The sequence below is a fragment of the Ruditapes philippinarum genome, unplaced genomic scaffold (genome assembly GCF_026571515.1).
Source record: "Ruditapes philippinarum isolate M1 unplaced genomic scaffold, ASM2657151v2 ctg12_1_1_1_1, whole genome shotgun sequence".
NCBI lineage: Eukaryota > Metazoa > Mollusca > Bivalvia > Venerida > Veneridae > Ruditapes > Ruditapes philippinarum.
The window spans coordinates 679664-700939 of NW_026861084.1; the positions used below are offsets into that span (position 1 = coordinate 679664).

Below are 21276 nucleotides of genomic sequence, written 5' to 3' on the forward strand. Positions count from 1 at the left end.
TCCAAAGTCCCTTTGGGATTTGAACCCACGGTGGTGAGGGGCAAGTGGTGTAACTTATAAAATACGGCGAGGTTTTTTAGTCATACAAACATAAATCTTTGTGAAAACAGAATACTTTGTACATGTTTTAAGCTTATAACTTATTTGACCGGTATGATAACTCATGCACTAAGTGTCAGACTGAGAAGTGTCAGACATGGAGTTCTCCAGACAGACGTAATATCAATTATCATTCCACGTGTCTGATGTAGAATTGTCATTAAATTCTCATTCATCGTGTGAAGTTAGCAGGCACACCCTTTATAGCAGTATGTAAAAAGTGTGCTTTTATAACAAAACGTATATCACCTGACATGGAAGATGCAAACACAGTTAGTCTACTATTAAACTTACAACACTAAAACACACATTTCTCAATGGACTGATATAAGAAATTTACAGCTGAGATTTTGTATATAAAAAAATCACATAGTTAAGTTATAGTTAATAGATATAGGTATTAAGTTGTTCATACATTATAACTTGCTGTTGTAATAAATTGTTTGATGTAGTGTTTATAACAGGTAAATTTAAAGACTCGAAAAACTAAATGATTGTTCAATTTGCTCATTATAACAAGAGGACCAAGGCCTGACCCATCGAACTCATTCGAGCAATTGTGACCTAGTTATTCATCCCAGATAAACCATGTTAGAACTCATTCGAGCAATTACCTAGACAAGTATCCTGGACAAGTTTGATGACAATTGAGTAATAAATGTGACCACTAGAGTGTTAACAATGTTTTTTCCATATTTGGGCAGTGTGACTTAGTTTTTGACCACAGGTAATCCATATTTCAATCATCAAAACAAACTTTCAGAGCTATTTCCAGGATATTCGGATCAAAACAGTAGCCACTAAAGTGTTAACATGATTGTTCTATTTTTAGCTCCTGTGAGCTAGGTTTTCATTCGAGATGACCCTTGTTCGTACTCATCCGAGCAATTACCTAGACAAGCAGCCTGACAAGTTTGATGATGACTGAGGCAAAAATGTTACCGCCAGAGTGTGGACGGACGACGTCCGGCGGAAGACAGACGACGGACATTCAACGAACTTAAAATCTCACCCTGAGCAAGCTCAGATGAGCTAAAAAGTGAATTCAAAGACCAAAACGAACATCTTCCGAAGTCTAAAACATTCATTCATTTATTTTTAGAAAAGTGTACTTCTATTATAAGTGCACCAGTATAATCATATTGTTATGTAAAAAAACATATAAATTACCGCGCATTAATCTCGTTCTTGTCAGTCATTATAGTAATGAGTTATTCTATGTCTGTTTTTCCCTGCAATCAGTGCTAAGGAATTATTTGAATAAAATATGTATTTGAAAGTCCCTTAAATTTGAAGCATAACTTCAGTACCTTAATTATAATTTAGTTTTAAATGTTAAAATATAAACCTTTTAAGGGACTCCATTTGGGTTTTGTGACATGACGTGACTGGAAATAATTTTTTCTAATAAATGTACCATATGATGAAGGTCTACATCAGTAGCTTGTGTGCAAATTTTCCTTCACTCACCCAGTTTTTTTTTCCAAAAAAAATATTCTAATTGCGCAAAATGACGCAAAATTGAAAAACGTTGCAACACCTTACATTAAAATCATGCTAAGAATGGCACAAATAACGTATTTCAACTTATTTTTAGGATATATTTTTAAATAATATTTTAATATCTTTCTGTTTTAAGTGCCAAAGATCATCTTCGGGACGGAATTCAACTTTTATGTTTTGGTGATTTTGGACCTCGGGTGGAGTTCCTTTAATTGTCGGCTAACACGGAAAAATTTTAATGTTGCAGGTTCGGTTTGTTTAAGCCTATAATTGAACAGCAGTCGCAAATTCAAACTACAGTCTTCTCTCTTGGCACCTTAATACCCAATAAGAAGATGCATATTTCATTTTGAACATCAAATAGAGAGAAAAAAATAACGTACAAAAGCGTCTTCCTTCCAACAATCGATTTTCCCACTTAATTTAGCCGGAATATAAAGTATACTGCCAGTTGCACGAAAAAGATCGCTTATTGTTACAAGGAGATCTTTAGCTACAACAACTGCAATGACTTATCAATGTGTACACTCTTAATTTTACTTACACCTATATTGAACATTCAGACATATGATATATTTCATGAAAATCAAGTTTATGCAGAGACATAATAATATTATTTCACACATTACATGTCCCACTCCTTTCGCTGCCCTTATGTCCACTCGAGGTTTTTGTTTGGTTCCTCCTGTGTGCCGTACTTGGGTGTGTCGGGGGGGGGGCGCTGCGTCCTGTGAACGTTGCCTTTACCTTGTTGATCTTTATTATTGTTTTCTTTATATTATCTACATTCCTGGTTTATGTAAAATAGGCCGGAGAATTAAATATCAAGAATCTGTATTTTAAATGCATGTTCAATAAAAACAATTAACTGATAATTAATAGAAAATACAGGAACGCTTTAATGCCACACGCCAGAAATTTGGCCTATGGTGATAGAGATGGTTAACTGTTTATCAATTTTTAAAAACATTCAATTGTTTTTTTTTTTTTTTGTAATTATTAATTCAACAAAAGAACACAATTTACGCAAGCGTTCTAAACTGATTATTTCACCACGTGCACATGTGCGGTACATTTATACTTTTCTAATGGACTGATCTATTTAAAGTGATGATAATTTTACACGTATATTGCATCATGATTAACAAATTACTTCTATGTATGACTTCAAAGACGTGGTAAATGCAAATGAAAAATGTTTTTCCTAATTTTATTCAATTAAGCAAAATATTTATAAAAACTATTTTGAAAGAACAAAACACAGGTAATAAAATAATGTACTTTTGTTATTTTCCGCATTTCTGTATATGAATATGTCACTTAAAAATAGAAACGAAATAATGGTGTTTTTATTATAAAGGCTTTAGTTTTAGAAAGCAATATTTGATATAATTTCCTGTCACGTCAACTTAGTCGCTAAGGACTTAGATAAGATAATAGAATATATCAAGCAGTTTAGATGTTGATCATGAATCTTGTACTTTAGTTTGTCTGAGGATATGAACCAATCATTGGCGGACAAGAGGGTAATGTCGCAATAATTGGACAGTAAATTGGACATCAAGTTTACAAATTATCGTAATTTGTTGTAATGTATGTAAGAAATGATGAGGATACAGCACTAATGGTAGTCATTTATATATAAATGATGATTCTGCTTAAGCCGGTGCTATAGAGGAGGTCGTTGACGGTAGCTTAAAAACAGAACAGAACATATACTTAATTTAGAATAACACATATTCCAATATACAATTATAATATAATAACATGTGACCAAAGTCAGTATACTAATCAAAATCAAATCAGATGGGTATGAATAATTGACAGTAATATCATAGGATGTAAAAAATCTTCAAAGATATTTTTGTTATATGGGTATTGCAGTAAATGGTTGTGTCAAATAGTAAAGCATAAGAAAATAAGAATAGAAATTCTCGCTGATCAGTGTTGTGAGAAAATATAAACATTTTCGTATCTGTCATATTTAACGCTTTAAGTCTTAACTTTGAAAACTGACAGACTTATTGAGAAAGTAGATTTAATATTTCCCAGTTGGAAATTTGATATTTCAGTTATAGCAAATATGCGTCATATTCAATCTTTCACTTATAAACGAATATTCTGCTGATAACTACCAGAATCTGCGCGTGCGTACTGAACTTTTCAGCTCGTTCGATACACCTTAAATAGAATATGTACTTTTGCAAGTCCTGTCATACGCCGTGCTGCCTTGCAATCCTTGAGGCAAGTTACCTTCTTAATTATTTTTGAATGTGTCGCTTTAGATATTTTACATATAAAACATTTTAGAAAACAGACCATGCTCTTTTTCAAGCAATACAAGATGATAGTCATTTCTTCGACCGCACATTTCATTTTGTTCTGGAAACTATTAGATAATCACATACAAATACAGTCTGATATGAACAATTTGACTGTATATAAATTAATAAGTATCCCAGAGGGCGTTTTCTATCGTACTTATGTAATTTTCAAAGTGAGGACGCCTTATTTGTGACATAAATTGAGTAAAATATCTATTTAACCATTGCCACGCTAAATCTCTAAAATGGTCGTGTCCGTCTGTCAGTGTGGACTTAACATATTGACTAAATAGCAAACAGTACAGACCGTGGACAGCATTCTGATCTTGATCGGCACCGGTAGCATAGGTAGAATCAGTTGTATAGTTGTATATATTTAGATATTCATTTATTACCAAGGAATGATTCGCTGATAGGGTTTCTAGTGAAAAAAACTGAATAATACGGTCATATTTACAAACAAATAATTAGATATCGATAGTATCTCATTATAGAGCTGTGTTGTAATTATCTTATTATCAACTTAATTTATAAATATATGAATATATTTTCACAAAAGAAGTAAAGGAAAAAATGAATAAATCAAAGAATCATATTTTGAAATATACATATGTTATATATATTTATTACGAATTTTCGCATTTCATACATACAGTTTTTTTTTATCTCCTTCAGTTATTTCAGTTTGTTTATTTGCTTTTTTATGCTTTTGGAGGGATGGTGAAAGGGGTGGAGAGATTAATGTGAAACTAATTTAGAGCTCGGAAAATAGATTTGAATGCTAATGTGAATGTTGTTTTGTTACAGCTATGTATGTTGATATATTCAAGGAAATAAATAATGAAGATAAATGGAAGATGTTAACACTTGTCGAATATATTCTAAGTGGTACTAACGAGCAACATAAATCAATGTTAACTGACTTTAAACATTATGTATAATATTAATACATCATTCCCGAAAAAATGTAGCAAATTAGCAATAGAAGATATATATTTTTTGTTGTCTCTTAAATAATGTTTTTTCTCTGACATCTTGACAAAATTATATGATGGTTTAAACATTTTCCTTCTATCTTCACCCCCCCCCCCCTACCCCCCCCCCCCTCTCAACAAAAAGATCAAGGTCGGACGTATTTTAGTATGGTTTATCGTATCGTATTAATTGGGGTGCATTCCATACATAAACTATTTATCTTTAAAACCAATAATATTTTTTACATTTAATTACCTTCTTAAAGTATTAACGTCATTAACCTTTAAAAAATATATTATCCCAGAATGTTTTAAGAAGTGTATACAATTATGTAAAAATCTTTTTTTTTTATTATTATTATTATTTATAACGACGCAGCAAGATGTGGACCCAATAATCATATACTGTAGCTGTGGTGGGAGGCATGCTTATCATATATATTTATGGATATTCTGTAATAGCTCGCAGCATCTGTCTATGATTATAATAATTGTGATAATTATACACAATACTGACACGTTACATTATCTTGGTAAAGATTTACTCTACTGTTGATGATTTAATACCTTCATTGTAATCATGCAACAAATTTATGATTTCTTTAGATATCCAATTTTTCTTTTTGCTTTTTTTTGGTTAAATTCTGACATACTGTTGTGTACATGCTCAGGAAAACTTTAGCTTAAATTACACTTAAAATCTTTAAATTTATTTGTAATTGTTAATATTGTAATCTAAACTTTTACAAAGCTAAAAATTCCACGAGATACTGTTAGACTACATTTGAACGCTAAATCTTCATTCATATTTGTTTTTTAAAACCTCTTCGGCTGCCAGAACTTCAATTATACAGTTACATTTAATTTGCCAAAGAAACTTCTAAAAAGTACAAAACTACTGTAACTGGTGGATTTGCCTCAAGTATATCAGAAATTATAATTAAAAATGCTGATTTAAATTCAACGTAGCTTTCGTTTTAAAAGGATTTCTTACGTTGATAATGACGAATTTTAAAATTTGTTTGACCAATATGAAATAAAAATATTAATTTAAAGGTTCTGGGTTTGTTTTAAGAAATAAATATGTCAAGACTCACAGTTAAAAAATATGGACAAATTAAATCAAGCAGAAAAAGTGTTTTATATAATATATATATATAATCCATACTTTTCATAATAGTTTTCAAATTATATCAATGATTATATATTCCGATAATGAGTAAACCAAGCTGTTTGGCAAATAAAATAGTGTAAAAGGATTAATTAACTCACGTACAACACTATTTAACAAAATTAACCGACCGTAAAGTGTTTCTGTTAGGTTTATCCCGGTATATACGTACGTGTCTATATTGACGTTGCGTGCACATCGACTCCAGGAAATTCGTTTATTATTTCTTTTAATTAAGCAACATAATAGTGCATTTATTAAGATAAACTATACCGCAGTATTTTTGAACACATGTGATTGATGAAAAAAATAAAGAAAAGAGATGGAATAAACAGATGAAAATAGTATCAAAAAGACACAAAATTATGTACAGTCATGGCGTAATAGGGACAATTTGACGAAAACTCAGACAACTTCATTGCCTGGCTGCAGCTGCAGCTAATGCTAGGGCTTGGTATTAGATTAAAACTTTCTATGAACGTCCGGGTGAATATAGTGTCTCAAGTGGGAGACAATAAGTCCAAACAAACACATCTCTTTTCACGCAAACATTAAGTACTTTTGACATAATCAGTATTTAGAGTTAAACAGACAAAATGTATTAACGAAAAAGTCTGCTGTAGAGTGTAATCATATAGGCGTCGTGAATTTCTTAAAAATTTTCTTATTTTTTTAAGAAATAGAAAATTGAGAGAGAACACATGTAGTGTATCTTATTTACATTTTATTCGTAATAAAATTTGATTTTATATGGATAATTACTGGCTTACGTACTGTGTCCGAAACATTTTTTTCACAAAGACACAATATTCAAATGAACTGATTTATTTCATTTTGGTAAAATTTAGAGTAAGTTCAAACTGACTTGTTTATTTCATTTTAGTCAAATTAAAGTGTATGTAAACGTACTTGTTTTTTTTCTGCACACAGTAACAAATTAGCGACTTCTTTACATGTATAACATTCGTAGGTAATAATGAAAAACGTTTTATTAATTTACAGACGAAAAGTATGAATGCGAATACAGGTAAAAATATACCCGTATCAGATTGGGACGGAATTCGGCAATGTTACAAGATTATACATCAAGAATGTTGTCGCCGGTAAATGTTAACAACGTTCTGTTAGGATAATGGTATTGAGCAATGTTTTGCGATAAGAATGTATTGTTTGTATACATGATATAGAAGATGAAGCCAACTAGTTATTAGTATATTACCGGTTATTAGTATAATGCCGTCATGCTGATAGCGTTGAAGTAACAACAACATATAACGTTGCATAAATATCTTGTTATAATCAGCGAGTATGTGTTTTTACTGGTAAATAAACATCCCTGGTTAGCACTGTATTTGCATAACTGATTAGTACGTTCTAAGAAAACACTGCCCTCGGCGTGTACATATATTTCACGGCAATGTGTACTAATTACTTGGGAGCTTATCACTAGTTTATAACATATTTTATTATTTACTTTTTACCTTCTTGTAAGTGGAAACATTGGCTGAGAAAATTTTGAGAGAAATAGAACGTGTCAACAGACATGTATATCAGTTTTTATTTGTTTTTAATATATATTCTATTCAGTTTATGGAAACAAAATTATAGTTTTCAGTTTCAGTTTTATGATAAAGGGAAGCGATATAAAATGGCCGATGCAATTTATGTGTATACTTTATATTATCTGTAATATAAAGTTATCATTAGTATTGAATAAACTATGTACTTTGCATGCATCTTAGTGTACATAGACACATGCATAATATACGTTATTCATATTCGTATAAATATGTATACAAATTGCACGTGTTATTTTATCTACAGGATTTGTCTCAATTAAATGATATATAGCTATGTACTCTTTCCACTCTTATTTAATTTATGACAGAGTACCTGTTAATTATCACTGGATCAAACGTAGGTACTGTAACAAGAACAACGTGTCTGATAGTGGAAAGGTTAGACATAATTGAATAGACAAATGTAATAATGAAAGATAATTGAACAAAATTTGCTGATGTAAAAGTTTCTCTACACCTTTTTGATTTAAAGTCTGGAACATGTTAATATAAGTAAAAATATATCAGAATTAAGACGTGTCTTGACAAGGTAATATTAAAGATCATAATCGCTATCTATAAAAATACGTTTAACATTGCTTTGTAGAATTACCCGGCTTTTTTCATCGTTTTGTACCATAGTAAGTCATTTTAGCTTTAGTCTCCAATAGAAATATCGCCAGAATCTTTTGACATACTGCTTTTAAATTACATAAACGTCTTCACAAGAAAATGTTAGTTTTTATTTATTTATTTTTTTTTGCATACAAATATTATGCTGCAGAACACGTTCATGTGTCTCTAGCCAAAACATGTTAGAGCGATTAATATATTTATAATACGATAAACAAAAGCAACTTTGAAGTATCCGAGTATTTACGGTGAATTACGGAGATATATTTCACAATATTTTCATCAAGAAGGGAAATTGGTGACAATATTTGTCATACACGAGTTTTCATTTCATTTTTTATATATAAACATGTATTATCTACATTTTTGTCAATAACTGAACAAAATGAGAAACACATATCCATATGGATAACAAAATGAACAAACCTGCATATATAGTCTTAATCTGATACAAAATGCAAACATCTTTCTGTGCGTTTTCTATACGAATATCTAGGTTATTATTCATATAAAATAATAAGATTAATCATTACTACTGAACACCATGTAAACTATGAATTCTATTAGTAATAATAATATTATAAATTCTTACCATGAAAAATATATTTTATCCGAAATCATTTCCTTCTCCCTCGTTTAACCACTTTCACTATTTATCTCTTATTCTCCCGGCTAATACATGTTTCTTTGCATAACGTGCAATCGTTGCCTTTAATTATATATATTAGGTAACAAGTCTTCACTCTAATTAACTTATTTCCGTTTTAAAAGACACACGGAAGAATTATTTAATATTCCTTTAAAGACGCATTATTATCACCAGATTGCCGTCTGTAATAGAATAAAATGATAGATGAGTCAGTCGTGATCAATTAGAGGCCCTGCTCCTAATCAATTTAAGAACGACACCACACGGGGGAGGCCATTTATTGCAAAAACACTAATGATGAGTGGTGTTCAGATTAATGCTGCATAAATCCATCAACATTTCATCTTAAACCATTATTTCGGACCCGTAAGAGACCGAAAACTACTTTAAATGTATCCATACTGTATCCTTACACGTTTAACGTTTTATGTAAATGCCACACATTTATCATATCCATCCACCTTTTTATTACATATTGCTAGTGTTATAGTTATGAACGTGAAGATGGTTTTAGCTATTATCATGAAAACATATCGTCTCATATAATATGATGAACGATCGACAAAGGCACGGTGCCGGATCAGCACTAGTATAACTAATACATTCGTACGTAACCAGCATTATCGTAAATGCATTGTGACAGCCATACCTTTGGGATATATTCCGCCATCTCCGTTCGTACTAAAGATAGAAATATTATACAAAACAAACCTATAGCCGGATATTGACATACATATGGGATAAAGTTTCTGATACTTGAATATAAAGTTTTACATGTAAAACCATCATATATCTATTATAACTTTTTTATATGCAGTAAATCTATATACATTAGATCTATATTGAAACGATTGGGGTTCAATAACTACGTACCGGTAGTTTGATGCATAAATACCTGCAATGGCGTCTTACTTTTTAGCAAATCGATGCATTTATGCCATTAAGATTGAGATTTTGCAGCCAAGGTCAGTTGATAGCCTGACATACAATATCAGCTTGACAGAAAAGCTCTCTGTAGGAAGATAAAAGGCTCTACTAAATGGAAAATGATAAAACTCATTTAGTCCGAGCGATCCGAATATTGGGTAATGATGTAATGTGCATGATAGAATAATAACGTACCGCTTTAAATTGCCCTAATGTGGCAATTTTATTGCATTTGTGTACAATAAAGCGATGTTTTGGAATTATTATGGAATATTCCTGACATATTGTTAGTAGTACATGTAAAGTTGGCGATCTATATGGTCTAGATGGTTTCACAATAAAAATATTTCTGTTTTCCCCCACACTGTCTACACATGCGTGAAAAGACGATTATCTGCATCATTCAATAAATCTTTTGATTGCCAGAATCTAGATTGAATCGTAGCATTCGAAACACCTCGCAATAATCTCGAAAACTGTTGAAAATTATTAACGATACCACATACACAAACGCAGAGGCTAAAATCTTAAACTTTTAAGTGACATAATACTTTATTTAAAAGGAAGACATAGGTGATATGTTTTTCTATAAAAAAGGTCTATTGAAAAACAGTTATTGATAAGTCATTGATATATAGTTTTGTCATTATTTATTTTTTCTAAAAAAAAAAAAAAAAAAAAAAATCATACAATTGTAAAAACATAAATCAGCAAAACCCTATATTTAATTTTTACATTTCGTTATATATCTCAGAATCGCCATTATTTTGGTCGACTTAAAACAACGATAAAAACTCAAAAACTCAATAATTTCTTTTTGTCTACATGTTAAAGCGTGCATGCAACAAAATTATCTGATACTCGTATCTTGTATATTATTTTCCCCTTTGTATATATCAGACAGTATACAGTTATTTCTTAGTATGTGATTTAGGAACAGTCAAACTGTTGGCCCGAGGTGAAGGGTAGTGTTTTGAACTGTTGCCAAAGGCCGTAGACCGAGGCCAACAGTTCATAACACAATCCCCGACCCCGAGGGACAACTGTTTGACTGTTTCCAAATCACGTATGAAATAACTGTTTTATTACCTGATCAACTACTGTTTTAATAGTACTTGCAGTTGCAAATATGTTAATAATTAAACTTAATACTTTAATTATGTCATGTCACGTCTGGTTTATGATCAAGATCGATGGACGCTTCAAGTGGGAATCCTGTATGACGTCAATGACGTCAGAGCACGAGAGGGAAACAGTCGAAACTATTGAACGGTCAACAGTTCTTGAAGGTTGGCGTTTTTAGAATTTCAAAAAACAGTAAAAAATACCAAATTTAAATAAGGTATCAGGTAATAAAAATATCTAATCATTACATCGGTGCCAGAACAAATGGTCTTACAACCTCGTGTAAGACATGTCACGTGCTTTAACCCTTTACCTCATATATACGCGAAACAACGCACTTTCGACCCCCCCCCCTTTTTTTAGGCCTCAAATAGTAAAAAAATGTCCTATTTGGGCCCCAAACACATGTTTTCGTTTGAGAAATGTTGCTAAAAAAATGAGCACTTTTTCGGCGCCGCCCCCATCCAAAAGATACATCAGGGGGTTGCCAGAAGGGGGATGTGCCTCCTTCTGTTAGGGGGGTTTGAAGGGGGGGGGGTGGAGTCCCCCTCATCGCCAAGAAAAATTTGGATTTGTGAGAGGCTAAAGATGACCCCAGGTCGATCATAATGTAACGTGTAACCAACGCTGAAAAGCCTTTGACTCTATCTCAATCCCTTGAGAAGTTGCAGCACTTTGAAATAAATTTTGATGGAAAAAATCGAGGCAAAATAGTGATTTTTGGCGAGTTGAGATGTCCCCTCGTTGCCATGGTAACAGGAAATTTAAGACTGAGCATGTTGTTACAAAGGCAATGGTCCAGTCAACATTTGTGCCAAGTTTGATTAGTATTGAAGCATTTTTCATAGTTTCATAGCAGTTTGAACTTGTAACAGGAGGCTTTTCAGTGAAAACGGCCATTTTTCACAATATACTCATGGGGGAAAGGGTTAACCAAAAAAATTATAAATGTTACAAAACAACAATTTTTCACCAAAATTAGGCGAAAGACCACATGTTAACATGGAAAAAATAGTTTTTAGGTGATTCCAAAGTTTTTCATCATTTTTTGTGAACCCTTTACCTCATATATACGCGAAACAAAGCACTTTCGACCCCCCCTTTTTTTTAGGCCTCAAATAGTGGAAAAATGTCCTATTTGGGCCTCAAACACATGTTTTCGTTTGAGAAATGTTGCTAAAAAAATGAGCACTTTTTCGGCGCTGCCCCCCATCCAAAAGATACATCAGGGGGTTGCCAGAAGGGGGATGTGCCTCCTTCTGTTAGGGGGGTTTGAAGGGGGCGGAGTCCCCCTCATCGCCAAGAAAATTTTGGACTTGTGAGAGGCTAAAATGACCCCAGGTCGATCATAATGTAACGTGTAACCAACGCTGAAAAGCCTTTGACTCTATCTCAATCCCTTGAGAAGTTGCAGCACTTTGAAATAAATTTTGATGGAAAAATTGAGGCAAAATAGTGATTTTTGGCAATTTTGAGATGTCCCCTCGTTGCCATGGTAACAGGAAATTTAAGACTGAGCATGTCGTTACAAAGGCAATGGTCCAGTCAACATTTGTGCCAAGTTTGATTAGTATTGAAGCATTTTTCATAGTTTCATAGCAGTTTGAACTTGTAACAGGAGGCTTTTCAGTGAAAACGGCCATTTTTCACAATATGCTCATGGGGGAAAGGGTTAAATGACGTCATTTACACGCGGCTTTTACAAAGTATTGCGTTGTCAGCATGAAGTCATTTTGCCGTTATGAATATAGAAGTTCATACGCTCACATTAAAAAAAGTGCTTACAATAGTTTTTGTATCTTTTTCCGACATATGATAAATATGTATGATGTACTGGAAAATGAATCAACAACGACTGTCGTCACAGACATGACACTCTAGCTCTCGTTTTTTAATATGCTTGATTATTCATTTATTTATTTATAATTTTTTATTTGTATTTTTATTTATTTATTTATTTATTTATTTATTTTCTATTTGGATGGATTGATGGATGGGCGGGTGCGTGCGTGCGTGCGTGCGTGCGTGTATGTATGTATGTATGTATGTATGTATGTATGTATGTCACAGTTTTCGGAGGGAGGAAAGAGGCAGTTAAAATCATGACTTTCATTAGTTATCTATTTATTTATTTGAAAACGTTATAGAATGACACATCTTCTATAACCTTGAATGAATCACTGTAATAAAGCTATTATTTTTATATGCCACTTTTGCCTGCAGTAAATGTTTTATAATTTCAATAGTTCAATACGACACATAATATTGAAACGTGCGGTTTTTATCATCTTTAACATTACATTTTCTGAGAAACAGCGTAACAACAAAGTCAAATAATTCAAAAAATGGCGTCGCTTTGTCTTTTATCCTCCAATAAATACGGCTTATTATCCTTATAAAATAAAAAAAAGAGATGCACTTTAAAGGGAAAAAACAAAATTCCAAAGAACTCCAGTATATGTTCAACAGAACTAAATGCAGTGCGCTTAGGTTTTGATCCAATTGAATATTATTCCCTGTTTTGTCATTTATAATTAATGATGATTTATGATGATTTTCCTTTCTTTTGAATGGTATAACACTATCTTTTTTTGCCACAACAATTCAAATATGCCCTTTTCTTCTAAATGAATATAGAAGTGAAGATAGAAAGAAATGTATGGCTTGAATAAATGCCAAATCTTATGTTAAAGATGGAAATTACAGCATTAAACTATAGTGTAAAATGTTTTGTATTATTACATTTCCACCAACGGAAAAGTAAATATTTTACGAACGTACATTAATGATATGATTCATGCATCTGTTTCCTCTAAAGGTGATGCAATATGTTAAATTAAATACAAATTCAAAAGAGATGAACGAATTAAGACGTATCAGACTACTTCGATGTATTTATTGTTCACGGGGGAGAATCACGCCGTTCGTTACCTAAACAAACAAGGTGGCGGATGCAGCCAAAAAGTACGTTTTTCCCTTTTTTCTCTAAAATTCGTGATGTTCTAATGTTTAAGTACATATAACAACCTTCTCCACAATATTCCTGGCACACAGGATTTTATTTCATGATGTTTCGTCCCGTACTTCATCTGAAATGCGCGTCACCAGATTCGAAGCGAGAGAATTTTCCACCGGCTTGATCGTGGTAACGTACGGCTTTATCTCTAAAATTCACCGTTTCGTTTACATATATGTATATTAACTGAAACCACTGACTTTAAAAAGTTGTAATATGTTGTAAAGTAAGCAATCATGCCTATTCAGGCTAGATTTACTGCTGTAAATATTAATATCGGGGCATTTTCTGGAAATGATAACGTATGGCGCACAAAATATCAATGATAACGTACGGCACATTTTTTTTCTGATTAATGGATTTTCTATTTAATAGAAAAGTTATGTTTACAAGACATTAGAGGATGTGTAGAACTAAATTAAGAAACTGAAATAAATAATATTAGTGTCCAGCTTTATTTGTCATCCAATGAAATTTCTTAAAACTTCTTTGTGTAAATTTTCGTCGATGATATATCAGAGTCCGTTCGTAGCAGCCTTCTATTTTTCATAGTGCTTCATAGAACCGCGTTTGCGCAAATGGACAGGTAAAGTGACGAAATAAAGTTAATATTGATGAAGCCAATTAAAGCTTGACACTAAGTATGTTTGTATTCATCCGTAGCTGTTCTACAGAAATAAGAAATATTAACCTATAGCTCTTCAGCGCTTCTTATGTAAAATTCTTCCAAGTATAATTTCCAATAACCGTAAATTATACCATACCCAGACTATGGTATAATTTTCAGTTTTGAAGATCGAAGGAGTAAGTGTTTCTGGGCGGAGCTATAGGTTAAAACAGATACACCATTGGTGCGTTGACGATTTCTGGGTTTGCGTGACCTTTCTTATGCAACCTCACTCGACTTCGTCTCGTGAGGTCAAGGCATAAGATAGGTCACGTGATTATGGTATAATTTACGCAAACCCAGAAATCGTCAACGCAGCAAGGGTATATCTATTACTTATCCGGTCGCTATCGCTCCAGTCGAAGTTTATAATTGCTGAAGAACAACACGGATGAACATCAACATATACTTCGTAAACACTAGTTTACGAGTAGCGGAATAATTTTTAAAACCGTTCTTTCATAAAGATAATGACGTCATCTAAGCGCATGAGCGGTCTGACATTAAAGGTTTCAGACGGGTTTTCCGTCATGGATAAAAACATCGAAATCCAAATCCGATTTGAAACTTTATATTTAACACTGGAAATTAATAAGCAAATTCCAATGTCACTCTTTTGCAATACTTTTTAAAAGAAATTATTGTTTTTGTTAGGAAAAAATTGTGGAATAATAATATCTGTTATATGTTGCGATTCGGACCGGAATATCCGTCCCGATGGGACCCGCCCATTGGGCGGTAACGAGGCTTGCCGACTCATTAGATATGCTCTATACATGTATATTATCATATAATTACCTAAATTTTGAACTGCTTACGGTAAACAGAATGGAACCGTTTTTTATTGACGCGCCTACAGTGCATCGCTGTAATTTACAAGGTTTTTACACTATTTGTATAACGTTAACTACGCTATGTCAACATATATGCACGGCAGTGTCATACCGTAATTACAGAGTCGCAAATCCGGCACAAGTATTGATAAAATAAAACAATTGATATCTATAAAATGAGCTCCTCTGAGGTAAATAAAAGCCTTAAAACATAAAATTTGAAAATTTGAAATTCTTACATAAATCAATTGAAGCAATTAACACGAAAAAATCTGCAAAGCATAATAAAGAAATATGCAATATTAAATTAAATAACTTTCTCTTGGGCGATTCTTAGCCCTACTTGAGTGAGAAGCGTTGCAACGCATGTTCTTTTTTTCCCTTTTTTCTTTTTTTCCCGGTCATGTTGCACAATAAAATGATTATTTTTGATAAACAGGAAAAAGGAATGATCTGAGAATTTGTACATTATTGGTCCAGACCTACATCACATGGTACACAATTCTCGGCGACTATTTCAGACTAGGTTTGACCATTAACCATTTGAGATGGAAAAAAAACCATTCCATAAGTCTGAGTGTATCATTAACAATCCTATTATCACTTTAGCTATCATCGCCTCCAAGGAGAAAAACGAGAGGGATTTTATAATGATACATGTACATATGTAATTGTTTGTATTTCTTGAAGTTCACACTTCTCTCGCATTTATAGAGATATAAAGGACCTTTTAAAGCTTGTAACATGCCAATTCTGACCTTTTCAACTTTCACCTTTAATAACCATACGCGTAGAAACAGTTGATGTGTTTCTAATTTCCATTTCCGACAGTTGATTGAAATTCTATTAATTTCTCGAAGATAACATTGTGATCGTAACATTTAGGATTCATCGAAAACATTTAACAGTTTATTTGCCAAAAACAGAATGAATCAATACTGATATAAGCAATATTTTGCTCGCGACAAAGAATTTCACTTATATCATTTTAACATTAATAAACAAAATTAGAGTGCATCTGAAATGCATTCAATATGCACCGCGATTTATAATTTCAGAATTTATGTTGAATTCTTTGACAGAAATTAAATGTGCATCCAAGAATATACTTGATTTTCTTATAAATGACAAGGGTTTGTTTTCTTGTAATAGTTTTCTTGATTAATGCTTCCGAAGGATCACTTTGTTTCAAGAATTTTTGTACCTTTACTTTTACCGACATTATTTTCAGATCAATTTGTAAGATGAGAAAAAACAAGGTTCAAATAAACAATTAAGAGTAACCATATCATACGATCATAAGAAATATGATCTATTTTTTACACACAGGAGAAATTTTCAAATTAAGAACATAAGTACTATTTTATATGCATATAAATTTTAAGTGGTTTTTTTGTACATGTAGTGTGAAATAATATATGCCAAACATTATTATAGAATTGAATTGTACAGTTGATAATCTACAAATGTAAGCAAGATCTGCATCGTGTTCAAAGAAAGCGGGTAACCATTTCCATTTTATAAAGAGCAATATGATTTTTCAAGGAAACAAATACATTATATACATTATATAGGATAATTGTTGCTACCAGACCATAAGATCATAAATTTATTGTAAAATAATGTTTTCTTGTGGGTAACAAAACCTTAAATTGCTTTTATAACATCTCGAGATAAATCACAAGGCATATATGCGAACAGCCAATGAAAGAAGAACTATAAGACTCTATGTAATTACCATATAATATATTTCAATCGTTAATAAAGTCCAATGGTATGATACTCTTAACGTTTTATCCGACCTGGCTGTACTGTATATGTTCATTTGTGCTAGATAAGAGAACGGACAAAACACCATTAAGGAACAACTGAAGCCAATTCATTGTATCACGTAGTTCAAGATCAATACCGATACTACATGTACTAAACCCTCATCATATGAAACATTGAGTTCATATATTTAAAAAAAAAACACTAAAAAAGTGTTCCGTCCTCATATTTTATATGCAAGTACGTATGTACTTATACTTGATTAAAAGTTATGTGACTTATTTCCAGTATATATTTACTGTTTTTTCACGAAATTGTGTTTCTAATATCACTTCATAGCTATTGGTATGTTTTTATTGTGTACGGTATTGTGAATGATCAGCTAAACAATCTCGCATTCCTATCAAACCTTCCTATGACATGACCCGGACATATTGACCATCATTTGCATACATCAGAACAGAATATCCCTGTCATGGAACCTTAGTCTGACAAAGAGTACCGATATTTTATATAACGAGATAAATGTTTATGATTATTTGTATGACACAGTATGAACGAATTTTCATGATGCATTATTAGTTATTTTGCAAGTCACACAGTCCGAGAATAAGGTAGTCGTCTGTGGCTGTGAGTTGTTTTCGTAGATGGTAATCATTAACCAAATCAAACCCAGGGTCGCCCGATTCATAGTCCAACGTTCTTCCATTTAAGCTTACTGGGCGTTGTTTTCAAGATATTTCAACAATAACACTATTTTCATTTTGTCTGCAATGCATGATGACATATAGCTCAAAAGATTCCTATTAATAGGTAACATACACTTATATTCTTTATATAATTGCTAAGCAAGAAATATGATTTGCAAACTTTCCGATCAGACATGATCATTTCTGACAGGTGCATTTAATTTTCTATATAATTGCGAAAGTTTTATGTATTTAATTTCCATCAAAACACAATCATTTTATATTATCTATTTATCTTTTATGAAAATGGTTATGAAAATTTTATTAAGTAAAATAACATTCATGCGCCAAATGTCTAAGAAAAATACTCTTTTTTTCTCTCTTGGATAATATCAATTTTATGAACATCATCATGGAAAAGAGATACTGTTTTAATAGTGTACATATTCATATTTAGCAGAAATCGATTGATATATAAGACACATTTAAATCGTTCACAGTTTAGTAAATTTTATTTACCGAGGAAATACACAAGACAATGTAAAATGGTTTGGATACACTTCAAATGCTTTTTCTTAAAACATCTTTCATACTCGTTTATACATTTTAGTCTGTTTTGATGTAACATCATTTGAAATTAGAGCAATGATCTTTGTTTCTTTACAGTTTAATTTGCACAATATGGTTTGAAACAAACACTCACGCACAGCTGTGCTAATACTTTGAAGTTTTGATCAGTTAAAATAACCAGCATTACGTCAAAAGAAAAAATCAATAACATACCTTTACTGCTATAAGACGTCCATGTTTGCAACTACAATCTTCTTCGAACCTAAGAAACTGTAAAAACACTGTGACATCTTCAAACGACAGTACTAGACTGAATTTAATTGACAAGGTAGAATTTCCATTGTCCATTAACCGAATTAAGACGAAGACATGAATTTGTTTACGAGTCCCTCTTTAAGTATATCGGGAAGATCAATAACAATCTAATTATCACTCTAGCTATAATTGTTACTTCAGTGGAGATGAGATTAGGTGACTGTTTAGAATCAGTTTTAAAACGATTTCTAAGTATCTTATAATACATACACTTGAACTCTCGACTGACTCGTTAACTTAATGCTGTGTATTTGTTATTTTTACTAGACATAAAGGAAATGAGAAGACTTTTCAAGAAATTAAAAAACATAAACAATGCTGACATATTTAACTCGGAGATTTAGTTTTTATTAAACGCCGTAAAAATGACACCCTTTGTATTTTAAATCATATTTCTGGTCATTTAATTTATATTCCGTTAGATGTGCCTTTAAAACAAACTGAATTTTAAGTTACCTCTGATTGCTTAAAGAATACAATTGCTAATGTTGTTAATTGAGAACATCTCAATTTGGAAACGCAAAGATAAATGAAAAATTCCGCTTGGGATTTAAATGCATGATAACCTTTTCCATGAACTGAGTCAACCCTCTTTAATTAGTATAAAATTAGTTTAATCTAAAATTGCTATCATCAAAGTGTTATAACTTGTAGCAATATAGCAATTAAAATCATACCTTGCTCGCATAATAACCTAAATTGTTGCAAGAAACATTTATATCAATATGCTAATAATTCTCTTTGTAGGAAGGACTTGTCAACAAAATGCTCATGGTGATAAGCAATATCTTGATTATTTCCCTTCTGTTATATTTTAAATAAACAACAGTGGCGTTTGGCAAAGTGTAACATTTCAGTTGAGACTATTATTAATGTGAAATGTGATAATTTCACAAGTCGTGTCTATAAATAATAGATACATGTAGTGATGCATAACGTTGTACATATTTTCTAGAAATATTATAGGAATATGTTTTTCAACGTAACACAAAAGTTGAACTCTAAAGATCTGTGACGAAAACATTAGGAGGTGAATATCAAATGTTATTGTATCTATTTTTGACACTTTAATATATTTTTAATTCTGAATCAGGGAGGAAAGGAAACACATTTCTATATTTTCATTCAATATTTTACACATTCTAATAGAAAGGTTTTTCAAATGTTATTATATTGATACTTTGTTATTATAATTAATTTCTTAATGAACCAGTGGTGCTGTAGATAAAATTGTCAAACGCGTTCATGTTAACTTGAATATCACCGCTTGCATATCAATATTTAAACTGTCAGTTATGCATGTACATGGACTATTCTTAATCATAGTTTTTAGTTTCAGTTCCAAAATTATTGCTTACTGAGCTAGTGAAGCAATGGACTATGTTTTTGTACTTCATTAACGTGGAGGAAATTTCTATGGTTTTTCTGATGTTTGTTTTCAAATAAACCTAATTATAACACGACTACGTAACATAAAAAAATATTGAGAAATAGATACAAAATCAATTAGATATGAACGAGATATAAATTTTCTTTAAATGCGTATAACATTTGGTCCGCTGAGAAACGTTGTAATGCATCGATATTTTCTGATGTGTGAAGTTGGCGGTCTAGCGACCTGATCTGTTTTCGTATTTTTTTATAACCCACGTCCAGTATGTCTATTGTCTTCTTTCTTTTAAATAAATATATTGCACAAGAAATAAGGAGGAAAAGAAATTTATGGCTTGAATTAATGGTTTATCTTATATTTTGGATGGAATAAAAGACACGTAAAACGTACAACCACCAACTAGTTGATATGATGATTGCACATTTATGAAAATGTGGTCATTATTCACAACGGGGAGGGGCGACTCCTAAGATGTCACCGACTTACAGAACATATTGAAGAAGTGTCGGTTTGATTGAATCTGTACATGAGGAAAAATGAAAGAATGCAACATCCCTCACGACCCCTAGTACCGGTTTGAGTTTATACTATTTTAATTGACGCGCCTACAGTGTAACGATGTTAGTTAACGCTTTTATAAAGCAAACACGATTCCTAGCCCGATTTAAGTTTTTTAGTCATTTTGCACAATAAAATGATTATTCTGAAAAACGACGTATTGAAACCATCTGAGAAATTCACAAAAGTTATTGGTCCAGACCTACATCAAATGGTATACAATTCTCGGAGAACATTCCCAGTCCAATCAAGTTAAAATGACAATGTCGAACTGAATTTTGTTAGCAAGGTGAGATGTCTAGTGACCATTAAACCATTTGAGATCGAAAAACTCATTTCGCAAGTCTTATTAAGAATCAATAACAATCTAATTATCACTTTAGCCATCATTACTAACGAGAGGACTTTTGTAATGATACATGTACATATATATTGTTTGTATTTCTTGAACGGATGAGACATAGTTCATACTTCTCTCGCATTAATAGAGATATAAAGGAC

The 21276-nt window shown here is 32.0% G+C and overlaps 1 protein-coding gene across 1 annotated transcript in view; it reads right to left on the reverse strand.

The window, feature by feature from the left end:
• LOC132714457 (small conductance calcium-activated potassium channel protein-like) overlaps positions 1-9524 on the reverse strand; it is a 99549-nt gene extending 90025 nt beyond the window's left edge. The window contains exon 1 of the mRNA XM_060697347.1: positions 8856-9524. The gene's annotated coding sequence lies outside the window, so the exon portion shown is untranslated. The remainder of the gene's footprint in view (positions 1-8855) is intronic.
• Positions 9525-21276: the final 11752 nt, after the last annotated feature.